The following is a 16,535-nucleotide window of genomic DNA, read 5'->3' as shown; positions in this document are numbered from 1 at the left end:
GGGTCACATTTGGTCAATGGGAGTAATTTTTGTGACATCTATTTTTATAAAAATGGCATATGCTAATTCTTAAAAATTTATTTATAATAAGTGAATATATTATATGTATGTTTTTTGATTGCAAGTTTAAATAGATCCATGTTACCATGGAATAAATAACTTTAAAAATTGTATTAGAGTTGGCTCAGTGGCACAGGCCTTTCATTCCAGTGGATGTGGAGGCTGAGGCAGGAGTATTGAGAGTTCAAAGCCAGCCTCATTAACTTAGTGAGTTCCTGAGAAATAATTTAACCCTTTATCAAAATAATAAAAAAAAGAAAGAAAAGGGGACCCACACACAGTGGCACACACCTGTAATCCCAGTAGCTCAAGGGGCTGAGGCAGAAGGATCAAGAGTTCATAGTCAGTCTCAACAATGGTGATGAACTAAGAAAATTAGTGAGACTCTAAATAAAATACAAAATGAGGCTGGTGATATTGCTCAGTGGTGGAGTATCCAAGAGTTCAATCCCAGAAGGGCCAAATCAATCAATAAATAAAAGGTGCTAGGGATGAGGCTGGGCCTGTTGTTCAGTGGTAGCACAATTGAATTGCATGGCATGTGTGAGGCTCTGGGTTTGATTCTCAGAACCACATATAAATAAACAAAATAAAGATCTATCAACAATGAAAAAAATATTTAAAAAACTGGTGATGTATCTCAGTGGGTAACCACCCAAATGAACTCACCCTGTACCCCTTCTCTATCTGGGATGACCACCCTAACACATATGAAAGAACAATATCTCAGCCTGGCCACCTATCCAGCATTTCTCCTTTAACAGCCCATGAGGACCCATTCCTCACTTGATGCCCATTCTTTCATGCCACTGAGTGACTATGCACTGAGCCTGTACTAAGCCACCTGAGCACAACTGGTTTTTAAGGTCCAGGTCCAGGTATCACTAATTCATTTCACTGGGACCTTATATTTTATAAAATGGGTTTCTAATAATTCAAAATGACAGGTTTAGGGCTGAAAGTTCAGTTCAGTAGTAAAACGAGTGTTTCCCATGTGACTGGCTCTGGGTTCCTCTGCCACGTGACCAGCGTGAGCTTCGTGAAAGAAGATTTGGTGCATAAGAAATTGCTAGTGAGTTTTAAATTAAAGAGACTCTCATTACCTTTAGCACAGCTCCAAGACGGCTTCTCCTAGTTCCCGCCTCCAGCCACCTAATGTGGTGGCGAGGTTTACAGAAGAGACTAGCAAGAGAGTGAGAGCATGCCAGGGAGTGAGCTTTTATTGGGGAACAAAAAATTCAAGGGAAAATCCCATCCAATGAAGGATAAGGGGGACAGCATCCCAAGTTCAGGGCCAGAAATTGGGTCTTCAGGTCAGTGGCCAGGCACGGCTCATCACGGACAAGCCCTTGGACTAGGAAATTGTGGGGAAGGCTTTTTAACACAGGCTGTGTTTAAGCACCTCTCACCCAGCCAGGGAGGTAACTCAAATCACATGTAAGGATGGCCTCCCAGGATCCAATTCCAGCATGTAAAAAAAAAAAAGCAAGGCAGGCCTGGTGGCACATGCCTATAATCCCAGTGACTATAGAGGCTGAGGCAGGGGGCTCCCAAGTCTAAGGACAGCTTCAGCAATGTAGTGAGGCCCTAAAAATCTTAGAGAGATGCTGTCTCTAAACTATAAAAAGGGTCGGGGATGGTTGTTCAGTGCTTAAGCAATCCAGGTTTAGTCCCCACAACCAAAAACAGAACCAAACCCAAACTAAAAGTAAAAAACAAACTGTATTCCCCAATATTCTTTGCAGGTAGGGGTCTCTATAATTCTGTGCTGGCCAAGGAGATATCAGTGGAAGCAACTGGGCCTCTAGATCTTTGTTTTTTCCTTCTTCCCTTTCCCCTGATTGCTGTATTGAATAGATTGCAAAATGAAAAACAGAAAGGGTTCTGGGGCATGATGGCATAGCTGGATAGCCATAGCAGCCCAGAATACCAACCACTGGGCTTCTTTGACAGGTACAGGAGTAATGTATGCCAAGAGAACCAGCCATCTTTTTCACCAATTATTATTCAGGTCTCTGGGGATGGAAAGAAAGTACAAGACAAAACCTTGACTTTACCTAATCTGAGCCCTTGGGGCAGAGTTAGGCCTGAGTCATCTCCAGGATCTCTCACCTGCCCCAGAATGTTCTCAGAGAGTGAGTATCTTTTCTTTTGATGCCAACATTCAAGTCCAAAATCTCAGGGCTCCCATGGCTCTCCTGAGAACTGTTCCACAACAGGCTAACACTGGTCCCAATCTCAATTCCTGCACTGATGGGCCATTAGGAAAGTTATTTTAAGCAAGCCTTACTGTTCCCATTTTTTGAAGTGGATCTTCTCCAAAAAAGACTTGAATCTAAATGAACACAGAAGGAAGAAGCCAGGTTCCAAGGACTGAAGATGAAAACTGCCTCCAGAGAAACCTAGGATTTGGAAAACAATCAATTAAAGTGAGGTGGCAGGTAAAGTATGGACCTTGACATAAAACAATAGCCTGACAGCAAAATGTCAGGTGTGGAAATGGACATATGTGTGAGAAACTGACTTTTCACAGCCTCCACTATAGGTGAAAATGAATGCTAAAATTGCAATATGGAGCATAATAAAAAGGAACTACAACTTTTTTTTTCTTTTTTTGTACAAGGGTTTGAATCTAGGGGCACATACCACTGAGCCTCATCTTCATATTTTTTTAATGTTATTTTTTAACTTTTGAGACACATTGTTAAACACAATATAAGTGTATTCTTATATCAAACAAGCACTTTGGTCACAAAATAAATATGTCATGTTAGCAACTACTTCTCTTTTACTGATTTTTTTTTCCTTAAATTCAAGTGAAAATGGTTTATTTTCATATTTAATAACTTTTTTATAATTTTTGCCATTATTTAATTTATTTTTATGTGGTGTTGATGATATAACCCAGCACCTCGTGTGCACTAGGCAAGCACTCTCCCAATGAGCCACAAACCCAGCCCACATTTAACCCCATTTTAATAAAATTCTTTTCATTCTTTCTACCCACCCTTGCATTTTTATTTACCCTCCAATGTATGTGACTAAAAAGGCCTGAGAAATGATACTACTTAATGTTAATTTTGGTGTTTGGGGCACTGGGTTTTGGCAAGATTCCCAATCTTTGGCCAGTTTTTCAGTATTCTACTGTATATTTTGAATTCTTTATAGGAGCTTTTAGCATTGTTGTAGAACAATGCAAACAGTTTCCCAAAATATGGCACTATTTTTGAAAGTTTTGTGGATATTGAATGACATGATGAGAAAAGCACCTGGCATGGTGTGGTTGTGTGATTCTGAAAAGACACAAATTTCATTGTGAGGTCACAAATGGTGTTCTTACCTATAATGTCCTTCCATTTGTTCTTTAGCATACTTCAACTCATCCTTCAATACCTACTTTAATGTGAAGAATTCATACTCTCAGCCAATACCTATACCAAGCCAACCAGCCCCCTTCTCTGAAGACTAAGAATCTGAGCAGCACCAAAGCAACAGCAAAAAGGCTTCCAGTGTGCTTGTATATCTGTGGGTTCCAGGAAAGACTATAAAGGGGTTTGGGGCACTGAGATCATCTGGCAAAACCCAGCTCCTGGTTTTATTGAATTTTGCCATCAGGTTCCCTTGACTTCCCCAGTGTCATCTAGAGCATTTTTTTAAAAGCACCCAGTTTAGTTTCTGCAGCTTGAAACCCAAGTCCCCAACTGCTGCCCTATCTCTACAGCATTGAGTCAGGCTGTCAGAATAAACAATAGTTATACATAAGTCATTATAAAGAGGCTTTTCTTCTGAGACTCAACCTTGAGAAAGATGGCCATTGTCAGACACTTATGCTCCCCCATCTGAGATGCCCCAGCTGGCTGGAGAAGAGATCACAGATGACTCTTGTTTGCCAAGTACCTGTGCCCATCCTGTGCTGAAAGGGTAAGAGAAGGTGCTTAAGGCCACAGAGCTAAAGAGCAGAAGGCCATATCCTTTGCAAACATGCTTTTTTAATTCTGGCTGGGCTCTTTCACATATAGGGCATGGACCTTGCTAGTTGCTTGCCAGTGCCTCTTCTGCATCCATAATACACAGATAGTGTTGAAAAAGTGCTCACGTTTATGTAAATAAAGTATTATCATCAGCTGAATTTTGTAAACGGAGATACTCTGACTTAGGTTAGCAGAGTTGTTCAAGGTCAAACATTAAAGATGTGGGGTTCAAAGGTGACCAGAGCCCAAAGGTAATTGTCCCTTAGACTCAGTGATGTCACAACCATGGGCATCTCTGCAAGATCCCGTTTTTTCATTTCAGATAGAGTTTTCAAGGAGCAGTAGAGAGGCCAGGTGACACAGGGAGGCTGCCGTAGGAGTGAACTTGATGGAAATGTATGGCTAATGAAGAAGAGCAGAGCCATTTTTTGTTATTGGATATTGGTGGAATTGGGCCAAGCCAGACTGCAAATATTCCAGAACTGAAGGGAAAACCCTGCAATCCAAGAGTGTTAAATATGTCAGTGGAGGCTGAGCCATGTGGACAGAATGCAGAGGATCAAGTGGATGGAGTGGATGTGGCTCTACATAAGAGAGCAGGTAAGAGGCAAGATGTTGGGTGGAGCCCATTTAAATAAAGTGGAGAGGACCTAGTGGGGCTTGAATGTTGGGCAGAGCTGGTGAGGCAGAGTCAGGCTGAGTGAGTGGAGCCCACCCAACAGTGGGTGGGGAGGAGACAGGGGAAGCGTGTGGGAGGCAGCACCCCCATCCAGCACTCCTTAGGTGAGCACAGCCTAGGAACCAGGAGGCACAGTGGTGCAGGAGCAGAGGGCATGGTGGGTGTGTCCAAAGGAGGCAACTGGAGTCAAGTGAGGCATCTGGAAATTCTGTCAGGAGACACTGTGGAGCCAGTGGGGAAGCAGGATCTTTGGGCTCTGAGATAGAAATGTGACCTCAGGGTCTGTTCCATTGGGGGTCTCAGTTTTCCCTCTTACACACTGAGGCAATGGAGGGAGGCTGAAGATGCCACAGCACAGCCTTTCTTGGTTCCTCCCTCTCATGGGATGCTGTGCACTTTTTTATATTTCAGGTTGATTGGGTTCCATGGGGTTTCTGGAAGAGGTCCTGGGGATATCACCTGAGACACTTTGTTTTTGGGGAACAATAATTTTACTGGCATGTTCACAGAGACTTCTCTTAGTGGCTGCTGTGTACATACTGAGACCTTGAGGTCCAGAGAGGGTAAGACTGTGATGCAGCCATAACTTGCTGGAGCCTAGTTTTGATAGCACAGCCCACTTCACTCACTCACTCAGGCACAGGAAGTGTTTTCTAGCACCTAGGCAGTGAAAAAAACATAGATGGGGGAGAAGGCCTTAACCCTTTCCAAGGGCGACTTTGGAAAACTCCCTAAATCTGTAAAGTAGAACACAATGTGATGCCTTCCTCTCAGGCTGGTCCAGCTTCATGATTCTCTGAAATGCAGTTTGGCGTGGATGGGGCAGGGCATCTATTTTGACAGTATTATCATTTAGGTTTTTTTTCTTTGAAACATTTATTTCTTAGTTGTGGGTGGACACAATACATTTATTTTATTTTTATGTGATGGTTAAGCTTGAACCCAATGCCTATGTGTAATAGGGGAACACTCTACATCTATGAAAAACCACAGCCTTCATTTAGTTTTATATATGGAAACATAACCCCTTGCATTTTAAAATAAAACTATAGTACCAGGCTCTGTTCTAGGCAAAGAGGACACAGACATGTTCAAAACAGCAGGGAATCTCTGCTCTCATTCTTGCTTCAGACCATTTACCCTGGTCTGAAGCAAAAATTCAGGCACTAAAGGGACATGAAGTACTGACACCCTTTAGGCATCTGATCTAATGTTACCATCCATGGCAATGTTTTACCTTCTCAATTATTCTAAAACACACCCCTCACCATGTCACTTATCTGCCCCAATCCTTTTCTACCTGTGAGATAAAGGCCTCCTTAAGGATCCATCCCTTGCTGGCTTCTCGAGTTGCATCTCCCCACCCCTCTCTGAGGTTTCAAGAATTCCTGTCTCATCCCTACTTGTACTTACTGTTCTTCTTAATGTGTGTACTTTCCCATTGTTAGAAGTGCTAACTCCTAATAAGACACTAGACGGCGTCAGAACTCTACTTTTGACTTTTTTTTCCTAGTGTCCACCAAAGTATCTGCCTACTTATTGGCTGGCTTGGTTAAGAAACATTTTAGAAAGCCCTTCAGTATTTGTTTTATAATCAGATTTTTAATTTTATTTCTTACAAATATTCATTAATTGTATGTATGAAATTAATCATCCAGCTATGAAAGGGAGTACACTAACTATCCAGTGTATGTATGTGTGTGTATATAAGTGTGTGTGCGTGTGTGTGTGTGTGTGTGTGTGTGTGTGTGTGTGTGTATATATATACACACACACACACACACATATATTTTTTTTTTCAAAATTTATTCAGAAGTGGAATAAGAGTTTCAATTCAGCCATGGCCTCTTTCTACACCTGTTGTTCCTGGGATGTTTCAGGAGTTCTTACTAATATTGCAGGTATTTTTTTCTCTTTTCTATGCTGTGGATATTATAAGCCATTAAATAGAATAAATATATCTCAGAGATGCCAAGTGTTATCTCACTTGTAGTTGTCCATTGGGCATCTCTAGGCCTAAGTAAATATTCAGTGTTTTTTGGCAAAAGCATCTTTTAAGTCCCTCAATATGGGGAAGATTTGTGCCTATTTAGCAGAACTTGTCCCCATGGATATGATTATCCATAGAATATGTATTATATGATATGATGGCATGACTTGGTAACAGGAATAAAAGTGGCTTAAACTGATTTATTTATTTATAATTATATATTTTATAGACATTTAATGTACATATAATTATATACTTATAAAGCAATGATTTGGAGTACATGTATCACTCTTTCACACATATATGCTTATAATATTGTCTTTAGTATAAGCAGGTTTGGGGATGGATTGGTGTGAGTGTAATGGTGAAAAGATCAAAGACAATTGCTGAATTTTTGACTTGAGCACTCTAGGGTAGTTACTGATACCCAATCCTGTATGGAGCAGAAAAACCACATGAGGCTAGTCTCAAAGAAGGCTTTTGTGTTGATGTTTGTGATTTCTCCTTGATTTCCACATGAACATGTTTGAATGTGAGAGGAGAGGACTGGGAAGAAAATGAATATTTGGAAGGTGTGGGAATGTGCAAAATACTGCAATGAGGTTGAGCATGACCCTAGGTGTGGGTGAAGATATAGAAGTAGAGGGAGCATTTCTCTGAGCTGGGGACACTCCTATATTTAGCATTGGTGAAGAAAATTATATGAAGGAGACAGAGAGTGAGGGCATCCAGTTAAGGAGATAGAAAACCAGGGAAATTTAATGACATGGATTTCTGGAGAAGATGATTTAAAAAAGAAAGGCAGAACCTTTTGTTCTAAAAGCCACTAAAAAGTGAACTACAGGGTGATAAAGGAGGGACCTTGTGATTTGGTGCCATAGTGGTTTCTGATGATTTCAGTGGAGCCCCTGTCCTCAGGTGGTGGGAAGCCAAATGGAAGATTTATGGAAAAATTAAGGTCAGCATAGTGAAGGTAATAGCTGGAGATCATTTTTCTGATTGTGTACAATGAGATAAAGGGAGACTCAGCCAGGTGTTAACATTAATCGCCTCTGAGATGTAGGAAGAGTTTATTTCTGCAAATGTTTGTGGCTGCAGAAATTTTTTTTTTCTATTACCATGTTTTCCACCTACACCCTAGAGTTGATTTTTTAGAAGTAATATAGAAGCCCCATAGTGATTTCTGGAGAGTAGGAAGGGTGCTGGGGCAGGGCAAGGGATGAAAGTAGAAGATGGATAATTAGATATGATAACTGTGTGCCTTGCATTGGAAATATTATGTTCAATTCCATTAACATGTGCAATAAATGTTTGTTAATTAAAAATAAATTAAAACTAATTATTCTATTTGATCACTGAAAGGTAGGCACTCAACACTGAGGGAGAGAGTATACTTTTGTTTTGTTTCCTGCTTGTGAAAATGGTTATTGTTAGTCACCTATAAAGAGAACTTATTAAATAATTTTGGAAGGAATAGTATGCATTTGAAATGCCTTGTTCTCAAAGTATAAAGAGCTTATCTGATGGTCACTGAAATATTTGAAGCGCTACATTCCATCCATTGTCAAGGTAGTTTGTGCCAGCTTCATCTTTTGGGAATGTAATATTTTCCTTATTCCTTCACTATTTGTTGCAATCAAGTCACTGAATCTGCCCACCCATAAAAGACAAGGATACTAAACTCCACATGCAGGAGGGGATGCTATTCTCCTGCATTGTTTTGAACTCTTCTATATGAAATATTTGTCTGTTCCCATCACTTATTATCAATGAAGTCAATTATGTTTTATCAGTAAATATATATTCATTTGTTGCTTTCACTTATAATTTACTGATAATGGTTTTTATTTTATTGCTCATATTTTTCCAGCTTTCACTCTTTCAGGATCTTTTACTTCAATTCTCATGTCATTTGTCAGGAATCCACATGTGGGACACCTTGGGAGACTCTCCTCTTACTCTTCCTTCTTTTTCTCCTACTATATTCAGGTTCATTTTCTAATTTATCTTACCAGATCCTAGAATCATCATTTTCTCCAGGGAAATATACACATTTTTACTGGTATTTTTAGGGAAACTTGTGTAATTTGTCAGGCCCAATGCAAAATGAAAACTTTGACTCCCTGTATAAAATCAGGTGACCTCTACAATTGACATCATGCCACAGAAATCTATTTCTTTCTTCTGTGATCTCTTCACATGCCATGGTAAATTTTGTCTTTCTTTTAATTGTCCTTATTACAGAATTTTAAATTTTTATCAAGACTTCTAAAATTCATCTTTATGTATGCCATATCAATTCTATATGGAAACTTATGAGCAAGTCACATTGGAGAGCTTACATATCCATGTTGTGTTCATTAATACCAAAGCAGTGAATGTTACACAGAACCAATGCAATTGTTTTTACTACAACTTGATAACTGTGAACAATTTCTCCAGCTAGTTTGTTAATGAGTTTGAAAGAAATGGAAGAAAAATGACTGTGGATCACCCTACTTTTCCTTTCCCTTCATATTCTCAGCTGGAGAGGTGGGTTAACACAGTGAAGTACCTTGGGTGACAAAGCTGTCTTCTTTCTGTATTTGAATCTAATTCTGGTTGAACATTAAGGTGTGGCCTCCCCGGGTTTCATCATGCTCCCTTTTTTTACTTACTGGTGAATAAGACATGGTCACATTGTACTCAACTCTCTCTTAGCTACATTTCTTTGCAAACAACATGCTTCTCTCTCTCTCTCTCTCTCTCTCTCTCTATATATATATATATATATATATATATATATATAAGCTCTCTCTCTCTATATATAAATTTATATATATATATATATATAAATTTATATATATATATATATATATATATATATATATATATATATATATATATATATATATATATATAAATTTAGACACATGGTCTCATTCAGTTGCTTAGCGCCTGGCTAACTTGATGAGGCTGGTTTTTAACTTGTGTTCCTCCCACCTCAGCTTCTCAAACCACTGGTATTCAAGGTATGTCCCACTGTACCCAGCTCACTTAATGATTTTTCATAGAGATTATTTTGTGTTTCAGATTTTATACTCTTCTCAGGTAATGTGTAAGTAATTTCTTTCATTCCAACAGTTGAATCTTTTCCCTGTTCATGCTTTACTGTGCTGTGCGGAAGCTTTTGGTTTAATGGAATTATACTTGTCTGCTTATGGTTCTCTTCCCTGTCCTTTTAATGTCATAACCAAAGGAACATTTCCTAAAGTAATGTTGTAAAGTGTTTCTTTTGTGTTTTCTTTGTATATTTTGCTCACAAACTTATGCTCTTCTTTCTTTTTTTTTTTCTATTTTAGATTGAAAAAATAGCAACTTCATCTGCTTGTGTTGTACAGCAGGATATTTCATCTTTCTACATATGGATTTCCAGTTTTCCCAGCACCAATTGTTGAAGAGGCTATCTTTTCTCCAATTTATGTTTTGGTCACCTTTGTCTAGTATGGATTGGTCTATATGCCTTTTGATATGGGGTTTCCTTTTTCTTTCTTTCTTTCTTTTTTAATTATTTCTCTGTAGTACAGTTTAGGGTCTAGTATTGTGATGTCTATTGATTCAATCATTTTGTTGAGAATTGCTTATTGAGAAGGACTATTGTGGCTCTCCTATTTTTTAAATGAATTTCACGATTGCTTTTTCTAGTTTTATGAAGAGTGTCATTGGACTTTTAAAAGGAATTGCACTGAATCTGTATAAGTATTTTGTTAGTATTGCCGTTTTGACTATGATCATTCTTCCTACCAAGAGCATGGGAGATCTTCAATTTCTATCTTTAGTGTTCTGTGGTTCTCATTGTAGAGGTATTTTTACCTCTTTTTTAGATTGATTCAGAAGTATTTTATTTTATTCTTTCTTTTTCTTTTTTTGAGGCCATTGTTAATGGGGTGGTTTTCCTAATTTTTATTACACTGTATTCATTGCTTGAATATAGAAATTTATTTGGTTTATGGATGTTTATTTTATATTCGGCTATTTTGCTGAATTTATTAGACAAGAACGTTTTCAAGTGAATTTTTTTTGGATTTTGTAAATATAGAATCATGTCATTTGTAAATAGTGATAGTTTGATTTCCTATGTTTCTATTCATTTATCTATTCATTTATTTAATAAAGATAAATGAATAGAAACATAGGTTTTGGATAGAGCTTCAAGGATGATGTTGAATTGAAGTGGCAAAAAAAAAAAAAAAAAACAAAAGCATCCTTTGCCTTTTTTTGAATTTTAGAGGAAATGCTTTAATTTTTTCTCCCTTAAGAATAATGTTTCCGAGGAGCCGCCACAGAAAGCCCAGGTGCAGCGGCCACTGCCTGGGTGGGCACAGGGCTGAATGGGCAGGGGAGGGGAGCGAGCCCCCAGGGAGGCCATGGACAGTCCTCCCGCACAGGGCGCAATGGTGATGCGGAGGCTGGAAACACCCTTCTAAGGTGATGAGGTACTGAGCAGCCTGGGCAATGGCGTCAGTGGCAGCAGCAGCAACTTTGCGTGCCTGTCCCGCTTGTCCCTGGGGCGCCCCAAACAGCCTCGCAGGCAGAGTGGTGAAGAATGACAGTTGACGCTGAGCCTGAGCAAACAAGTGGTGGTGGCGCCACCTCTGGCCCCCCTGCACAGACTGCACCCCCAGCAGTCGCCACCGCAGCCTGCTCTCCAGCCCGACCTGGGGCTGGTCCAACCACGCTGACCAACCATCCAGACCAACGGGCTGGTCACAACCACGCTGAGGAGCATGCAGTTCTTCTACCCAAGATGGTGGCCAGGGAGAAGCAGGAGTTCACCGAGGACGTTGTCAAGGCCCTGGAGGATTTGAACAAGCAGCACCAGCTTGGCTGGGTGCAGCCCGGCTGCTGCTGCGCCCTCGCAGGAGGACCCTCTGGCACGGCATCGGCGCCACCCTCCCAGCTGGCACCGGTCTTCCTAAACCTGAGCCACTACAAGGATGGCGCCGGGGGTGCTGGGGATGCTGCCACTGTCGCCTTCTCCTCCTAGCCCGTTCCCTTCCCACAGCCGCTGCCTCCCAGTGATTTACTGGGGCCGCTGTGCCTAGCTGTGCTCAAGGAAAGCCACAGATGGTGCCCAACTTGCCAAGCTTCGGAGAGAGCCTGCTGTCGCCAATCGACATGGACATGCAGGAGCTCATTAAGGCTGAGCCCAAGCAGCTGCTCAACAATATCGCAGCCTCCAAGTGCCCCAAGGGCAAGCTGGAGCATCTCTCACCTGGAGGAGAAAGAGAAGAGCTCAAGAGCCAGAACACGAAACTGGCGTCCTCCAGGAGCCTGCTGCCCAAGCAGGTGGCGCAGCTCAAGCAGAAAGTCCTCAGCCATGTCAACAGCAGCCGCCAGCTTCTACCCCAGCACTAGGTGCCCTGGTACTGAGCCCAAGCACAGGGCGCATCCTCGCCCGCCTCCTCTTGAGGGGCGGGCTTGCAGGGGGCGGGGATTGAGCTCCCAGGAGTTGGTATGGTGCTGCCCTGGCGACCCCCTCCAAGAGGGTGCCCAGGACTTGGAGAGGGCGCCTTGGACTTGACAAGCTGGACCCCCTGCTTCTGGGAGGTTGGGGGCGAGCGCATGACACCCCCTCGTACTGCCTCTGTTCCCCGTGCTGCCGCCAGGTGTCACACAAACCCAGGGCCTAGCCGCCCCTTCTACACACTGCTGCGGAAGGGGCTCTGTGCGGCGCAGCCTTCAGCCTGCCTTTTCTTATACATTTTTTTTTTTTTTTTTTTGCCTTTGGAAGAAAGAAGAACAGAGTTTTAGATTCTTCCGTATTTATGTTTCTACTCGGGAACAAAGGGTTGTGTGTGCGTGTGTTTCTTTGTGTTGGCTTTTTTAAAAGAAATGGGAAGGGGAAAAAAATCACCCTTTTTCTCACTCTCGCTACCCCCTTTTGTCCTTCGGACACATTTTGTTCTTTGTTTTTGTTTTTGTTTTGTGAGGAGTCCACATTCCTGTTTGTAATCCTTTGTCCGGTTTTGGTTCTGTTTTCAGTAAAATCTCCTTACTCAAAAAAAAAAAAAAAAAAAAAAAAAGAAAGAGAAGAAGGAGGAGAAGAGGAAGAAGAAGAAGATTTCCCTTGTGTTTACTATAAACAGCTTTTGTAGTGTTAAGATATTTTTCTATTATATATAGTTTTCTAGTGTTTTGACCATGTATTTAGTCAAATGCTTTTTCTGCATTTGTTGAGATAATTTTTTTGATTCTTGTCTTTATATCTATTTACTTAAAAAATGTTTATTGATTTCCATGTGTTTAACCAACCCTGCATCCCTGGGACAAAGCCCACTGATCATGTTGTACAATATTTTTAATATGATTTTGTATGTTGTTTGCCATAATTTTATTGAGAATTATTACATCTCTGTTCATCAGGAATACTGGCCTGAAATGTTCTTTCCTTGATGTGTCTTTGTCTGGTTTTTGCATCAGGTTGATATTAGTTTCATAGAATGAGGTTAGAAAGTTTTGCTATTTTCTATTTCATAAAATAATTTTAGACAAATTGGTGTTCATTCTTTTTTCAATTTCTTGTAGAACTGGGCTGAGAATTCTTCTGATAATGTTTTTTTTTTTCTTAGTTGTTAGGCTTGTGATAAACGCTTCCTTGAGAGAATTAATGTAGTACACTCAAGACTTCATGCTTTAGAGGAGAAATGCCTACCTTAACATTAGCCTGCTTTGACAAATGTTAGTCCTCAATAACAATATTTTTTAAACATTTTTTGTTTTCCCCAGAAGAGGACTGACACCTCCAAGATTCCTTTCTTTAAACACGTGTGTGTGTGTGTGTGTGTGTGTGTGTGTCCAGTGTTTTGTGGTCACTTGTTAAAACTTCATTAAATAACACAGCCATGACTTCAATTTGGGTATTTTACTCAAAATTTTTAGTCCACATCTTAAGTTTTTGATCCATACAATACTTAAAGTAGCTATAATTTCTATCAGAGTTTCTACATGGAAGTATGAAATGATGGGATAAAATATTTTAACACTCTAACTCTCCAATATTATCCAATTTATTGCTAATGGAGTGTAATGTCATTCATACTCTTGACATAATTCTCCTGAAATAAATGTCAAAACCTTTGAAATAAATGAAACATAAGAGGATCAGTCAAGGGAAGTGACAGAGCCCCCATGAGAGCAGGATGAAGATTATGAAATACTTCTGAATTAAAAGCTAAGTTCCATGAAAGGTGGAATCAACATTTTTTTCATGTGTGTGTGTGTTTGTGTGTGTGTGTGTGTGTTTGTGTGTATTGGGATAATTACTACACTAAGATATTTAGGTATTTGTAGAGTAGGAGAATATAAGATACTATTACAGTGTTAAGAAATAGGGAAATAAAAGGAGCCCTATCATAAACATCATGCTGAATTTAGCTGGAAACCCAAATATGAAGCCTAGAGATGTTTTGTAGAAAGAAACAAAGTTAAGCAAATAGATCATCAGTTCTCTTGCTGCTGAGGACAGAGAAGAACATAATAGTTTACACACATATTTTTAATAAATTCAATAAAATGCTTCATTTCAAGGGAAACTAATAAACCAGGCTGTGGTAGAAAAAAACTGTCAAGTTCAACTTGTTAAACTGTTTTTGACACATCTATGACCAAGAAGAAAAATGACTATTTCCCATGAATAAACTCAGTAATAACAGAAAGTCTTTTCAGATAAGTGGCTACTCTTTGAATAATGCTGCAATATTCATTAACTCAGCTGCCTCTTCCAGAATAATCCCTCAGTGCCTGAAAGACACATGAATACAAAGAAATAGGTAGCCAGGGCTTTGAGTTTCTTCAAGAAAAATTTCATTTTTTCCCCAGCTTTGGCCATCCTGACATCAATGTGTGGATTCAGATATTTGGAGCAAAGCTGTACTCTGATGATCCAATTACCTTTTTCTTTTAAAATTAAAAAAAAAAAAAAATTTCTATATAAAATGCTTACTTTATCTGAACACCCAAAGTCTGTTGTTATTCATTGAATGAATTTAAAATGTCTTTGAAATGCATTGTTTCTTTAAAGTTTTCAGTGAACAAAATCATCCTTTGATATTTGGGTGAAAAAATCAGTGAAAATTCCTTTGAAAGTTTGAATACTTCTCAGGAAAAGATAAAATAACTTTCTCTAAATTATTATAAACTGCTCTTATTACAGAAAAGTCAGTAATGTAATAGAAAATAATTTGGACTTTATTACTGTTGTCATTTTTGTTTGTTTGTTTGTTTTTGGTTCTATTCCTAGCAAAACAATGTAAGGCTTCTCACTAGACCCTGGACATGTATGATTTGTTGTATAAGAAATTAAATTAGGGGAAAGCATGGAGGTCCACGGTGAGCTTAGCGCCAGTCCCAGCTCTAGCTGTTCGTCGTCCACCCGGAACTGCTCAGGGGCCTCCGTGTCCAGCGAGCTGCTGACAGCGGGGAGCGGTGGCCGAGGAGGTATATGGGACCGGTTACTCATCAACTCCAAGCCTAACTCCAGAAAGACCTCCACTCTTCAGACAGTTCGGATAGAAAGGAGCCCGTTGTTAGACCAAGTTCAGAACTTTCTCCCCCAGATGGCCCAGGCAAATGAAAAACTACGGAAAGAAATGGCTGCTGCTCCACCTGGTCGGTTCAATATCGAGAGTCTCGATGGGACTCTCGGGAAAGTGATACAGATGGATGTGGCCTTATTTGAGATGGATCACTCAGATTCAAAAGAAATGGACAGTTCAGAGGAGAGTTCACAAGAGAGTTCAGAGGACAGTTCAGAATCTGAGGATGAAGATGACAGCATCTCGTCTGAAGTTACCATAGATAACATTAAGCTTCCTAATTCAGAAGGTGGAAAAGGCAAGATTGAAGTGTTGGACAGTCCAGCAAGTAAAAAAAAAGAAACAGTGAAGAAATTGATCTGAAAAGAAACAGGTGGTGTATATCTGCTAATTCTGTGAAAAAGAGTGTGGTTCACTGGCTGTTTTACATTTCTGAAGCTGATAGTGTTCTTATGTGTTGAAAGAAAAACTTTAGACGAAGTTAATGGTTTATTTGTACAAAGAACAGTTCATGAATGGGGTAGCTTTCAAAACGGAAAGGAAGAGGTTCCGAGAACTCCAGTCTAGTGATGGCTGACACGAAATAACAGAAATGACTTGATTTGTGACAGCGAGGCATTTTTCTCATTTGGACATGTTTAAAAGGAAAACTTTTGCTGGGCTTGATGGTACACACCAGTAATCCCAGTGACTAGAGAGTCTTAGGCAGGAGGATCACAAGTTCAAGGCCAGTCTCAGCAACTGAGCCCTAAGAAATTTCATAAGACCCTGTCTCAATAAATAGATAAATAAATAAAAAGGGCTGAGGATGTAGTTCAGTGGTAAAGCCCCTGGGTTCAATCCCCAATACCTTCCCCAAATAAAATAAAAGGAAAATTTTAGATAAATTTAATGGTTCATTTGAGCAAAGAACAATGCATGAGTAGTACTGAAAATGGAAAGAGGTTCAAAAAGCTCTGCTCTGTAGTGAGGGCAGACGTGGAAATAGAGCGCAGAAATAACTTGGTTGGCTACAGTGAGGCTTTTGCATTATTTGGACAGGTTCTAAAGCTCAGCTGTTTGTTTGGCTGAAACTGTTATTTGTTGAAAGCCCTCCTCCTAAATTAGATTTCAGTTTATTTCTGGGCTGAGGTAATGTACTCATTACATAAGATCTTAGAGTACTGGAGACAACCTCAGGATAGTGGCCTCTTGCTTATTTAATTTAGCATATGTGACATCCTGTGTGTTTTGTTTCTCAGAGAGACCAAAGCTGGCCC

At 40.0% G+C, this 16,535-nt stretch overlaps 2 pseudogenes; both read left to right on the top strand.

Annotated features, from left to right (window-relative positions):
- The first annotated feature begins 1,000 nt into the window (after window positions 1–1,000).
- LOC139702902 (transcription factor JunD-like) lies at window positions 1,001–12,112 on the top strand (annotated as a pseudogene).
- Window positions 12,113–15,054: 2,942 nt separating this feature from the next.
- Window positions 15,055–15,756, top strand: LOC114082204 (NOP protein chaperone 1 pseudogene; annotated as a pseudogene).
- The last annotated feature ends 779 nt before the right edge of the window (window positions 15,757–16,535 follow it).

The sequence above is a fragment of the Marmota flaviventris genome, chromosome 19 (genome assembly GCF_047511675.1).
Source record: "Marmota flaviventris isolate mMarFla1 chromosome 19, mMarFla1.hap1, whole genome shotgun sequence".
NCBI lineage: Eukaryota > Metazoa > Chordata > Mammalia > Rodentia > Sciuridae > Marmota > Marmota flaviventris.
The sequence above is the reverse complement of the archived record's forward strand: the minus strand, read 5'-3'. Positions and strand labels throughout refer to the sequence as shown.